Genomic DNA, 4,204 nt, shown 5'->3' with positions numbered 1-4,204 from the left:
AGTGCTGTATTTAGCGCGCACTCCTGCGACACCGTTCGCGCCGTCTCTTTTACAATGCGTGCGGCGTGAAACACTGCAATTTCCTCGTTGCAGGAGACGCTGATTCTTGCAGGGCACAGCTGCGGGGCTGATTGTGGTTCTTTGAATTAGTATTCGTGCAATTAACGTGAATACTAACTCAAAGGGTCACAATCAACCCCGCACCTGTGCACTGTAAGAAAAGGAATACAGTGTGTGAAGCACGACGTGTGATAAAGCACACGTCGTGTTTGACTTTGCTTTTCTTTTCTTAATTGCACTCAGTTGCGGGGCTGCTTGTGACCCTTCCTCCAGCTGTCCTGTAAAGGAGAGATGGACGGTCACCCATAGAAATCAGCAGCTGCATTAATGCGACACTGTCCACTCGCTCTAAAACAAGACACTTTTGTAATGCATTTCCCTGGTTAAGCACTGTAGAAATGATCCCTAAAAGACTAGTCCTTCAATAAACGTTTGCAGCTCATATGGACAGGTGTGTAGACAGGAGCCTGAGGTGGGAGGGAAAGTACGAGGGTGCAGTAGGAGAGAGCGAGCCTTCGAGACAGAGGCATCGAGATGGAGAGAGAGAACTCGAAGCAGACAGTGACAGGGAAAGACAGCACGCACAAGAATTATCGAGGCAGGAGAGACAAACCTAACCAACAAATTAAAAAGTGAAACTACACCTGCGGGAACGCATCTCGACAGCGGCTAAAAGCCCGTGCAGGCTGAAGGCAGATGACATGGGCCCCTTTAGCTGTTTGTTTCCCACCCCTACTTTCTTCAATTCTCTCCTCCTCCATTCTTCTTTATCACTGTCCTCCCACTATACTTGTCTCTCTCTTTCTCCCTTATCGTTCTCTTTTCACTCACTTTCTCTCCCTGTCCCTTGTGCACCTATAATGGTTACTGTCTGGACAGAAAATGCTATGTTTATGCCAGGCCGCACCCGGGGAAGGGTTCTGGTGCACACGAGAGACGTGACAGAGACATCGAAAGAGAGAGGAAGTGACTTGAAGGGTGACAATCATGTAACCACGCTCTGTGCAGACCTCTTTGGACACAGTAGGTGCCCGCCTTCACCACACATCTTTATCACAACACACTCCTTGTGGTACTGAAAATTCTGGACCCGTGTTATAAACATCGTCGTATCATGACGATTTTGGTGTCAGCAGACTGATTTGAATACTATGCATAAGCATTTTCGTCATAATCAGGTGACGAAATCACCCTGAAATCAGAGTTTCCGTCCCGAACCCTCGGGTTCCATTTTGTGAACGGCAGCCATTTTGTGATTACCCTCACACAGGCAATTGACTAAGGCCGAAAACGAGTCTGAAGGACACGTACACCTTTGCTGACTCCTCTGTGACCTGGGCAAGCTGACTCCACTGCCTGAAGCCAAACCTGTCCGGCCAGTTCCTTTCCCAGTGGCCGAATGAGATTAGTATCAAGGCACAACATCATAAAAACCTTTCATCGCACACAAACCATGCCTAATCTTACACACACCTGTCCCTGTTTCTTTCTTTATGACTTGCTTTATGAGGAGGAGGTGCCCGTTTTTATTGGGGGTCCGTCGATATCTGATGAAAATACTGGGCCTTGCCGGGTAATTGATTGTGGGCTGGACAAACTGAAATATGGGCTTGTCATCATGACTCTGCTTTTTCTTTGTAGTGAAAATATGTGAATGGTCAACTGTAAAATAGGGAATGTTTGCCTGAAGCATATTATTTTGTATAAAAAGAGATGGCTTGCTTTGTAATATTGAGCAGTCTCCTGAGAATATACACCGTGTTGTACTTCTCGGATACCTGTTACTGGCTGCAGCCAATAAATTCGATCTTTGACTTCACCAAGAAGACTCTGTGTTTCTGTAGTCTGAAACAGGAAGGACTCGAAGTCTTAGGGTGTGTTCCCTAGCACCGCTGGGTTCTTAAAAACCCAGTACTTCATCCTGCGTCCTTCCCACAAAGGCCACACTATAATCACACTTCTCCATCTAGTGCCTAGACTCTAGGCACTAGCATACTAATGCCTAAGTGTCCTGCCTTCCCTCCGTCTCACCTCACTCACGACAGTGCACAGTGAAAAGAGAGCAGCAAGCACTACCCACTTACGTCACCGGCCAGACACGCACTATTCCATCCACAGCCCCACCCCCACGGAGGAGCGTGCAGTCAGGTCACCAGTGCACTCTAGCACCTCCACAGGGGTGTAAAGCACTACAGAACTACAGTATGGCGTGCCTCAATGTGCTACAGTAACCTCACTGGCTATCTTCCAGAGTTTACATGCGCCAGTATCAAACTTACTTAATAAACGATGCGTTTATTTTAAAACAGTAATACCACCTCTTTTCAAGTACAAAACTATAATGCCCACATCAGGCAGGTCTAATCTTTATTACACAAATATGACTAAAAATACATTCAAATCAAAAATGTGAATTTTTTTCGACTACAGGAGGATGAAAGGTAGATTTAGCCCGGCCCGGACTCAACCAGCAAGAGGGGCCCAATCTCTTCAGTAGGCGCGTTCACCTCTTGAACTTCCAAGAGGTCTCGCGCTAGCAACAGCCACCAAACCCTCCCTTTGAACCCAGCTCTTGACTGGTTTCTTAAATCTTCCTGCCCTTGTGGGGATTGGCCCTCAGTGGCGCGTGCCACATGCTTCGACATGGCAAAACGCCGCCTAGTATTTTGAGACGCCTCTGAAATGGCATAGCTCCACCTGGCATTGTGTGTGGAGTTGTGTGGCTCACTGGTTAGAGGCGGCAGAGGCGGCAGACCCGGGAGCAGAGGACGGCCCGGGACCAGGGTTCAATTCCCGACACGGCAGGGTCATGGACCAGGGTCAGCGGACTCAATAATTCTCACCTCGGTGCCTACTCTAACCAGAGATTACACTCGGCAACTCTGGTCATTAGCTTGCCTTATCTCCACAACGGCCCCCCACATACGCCGGGGATGCCTGGTTTCACCTTGGAGATACCCAGAAGGGACCATCTCACAGGGTAAGCCAGGACGGGTTCCCCAGCGGTCTATTGCGCAGAGATACTCCTTCGGGAGTCGATTCTAGCGCGTTAGAAACCTGCAAATGTAATTGTAAAGCGCCTCGGAGGTGGCATATCGCTATCTTGAATTCTAAAGCGCCTCGGAGGTGACACAGCGCTGCCTGGGATTCCGAGGCACTAGTGGAGATTAAGCAAGCTATTTCCCAGAGTTGCAGCGTGGGACCCCATGATTAGAATAGGCCCCGAGGCGAGAATTATCGAGTCGTGGACATTTTTGGGCTCAGGACCCTGCCGCGTCGGGAATTGAACCCTGGTCCCGGGCCAGACCTCTGCATCAGGGTCTGCCGCTCTAATCCGTGAGCCACACTCCTCTAGAACTAGTCGACATCATATGCCAGGCTAACTTCTCACATTGGTGTGCAGCGGATGGGATAAGAGCTTGCATTGAGTAGAGAAGTGTGGCTCAATGGTTAGAGCGGCAGACCCTGATGCAGTAGTATGGCCGGGACCAGGGTTCAATTCCCGCCTTGGCGGGTCTTGGGCTCAATGTCCGCGGACTCGATAATTCTCGCCTCGGTGCCTATTCTGATCATGAGCCCCACTCTGCACCTCAGGGCAATAGCTTGCTTAATCTCCACAACGGCCCCCACAACGCTGAGGATGCCTGACTTCACCTTGGGGGTGCCCAGGAGTGGGCTCCTCACAGGGAAAGGCCAGGAAGGGTTCCTCGGCGGTATTCGTACAAGCGCCGAGATGCCTCCGGGTAGTTGTGCGCTATATAAGTGCGTAATTATCATTATTATTTCTTATCATTATCATTCTTTTACCAAATAATCTTGACATATCGTTTGAAAAATCAGATCAAGGTACCTGTAGGTCCATGTGAGTCAAGTCTTCTAATACATACTTTCTACTGAACTTAGCAGTTGTAGGTGGTAAGGGCTTAGCACACCCTGACTACAACTCCTAGAGAGGTTCTAGTAGGAAAACAAATAGTGCAGGTAGGTGCACACACAACTCCACACTAGTCATGTCTTTGAGGACAGGAGGTAGTGCCTCACTGCCAGATGTCAGCCGTGTGCAGACAACTAAGTATGACACCTTTAGTTTTCAAGATTTGAGAAGCTTGTGTGTTGTCAAGTAAAGACAAGAACAGAGTCCAAC

The 4,204-nt window shown here is 49.0% G+C and overlaps 1 pseudogene; it reads right to left on the bottom strand.

The window, feature by feature from the left end:
- Window positions 1-310: 310 nt before the first annotated feature.
- Window positions 311-481, bottom strand: LOC147659089 (small nucleolar RNA U3; annotated as a pseudogene).
- Between the last annotated feature and the right edge of the window lie 3,723 nt (window positions 482-4,204).

This window comes from Lissotriton vulgaris, unplaced genomic scaffold (assembly GCF_964263255.1).
Source record: "Lissotriton vulgaris unplaced genomic scaffold, aLisVul1.2 SCAFFOLD_462, whole genome shotgun sequence".
In the NCBI taxonomy this organism is placed as follows: Eukaryota; Metazoa; Chordata; class Amphibia; order Caudata; family Salamandridae; genus Lissotriton; species Lissotriton vulgaris.
Note: the sequence above shows the minus strand (reverse complement) of the source record. Positions and strands in the feature narration are given on the sequence as shown.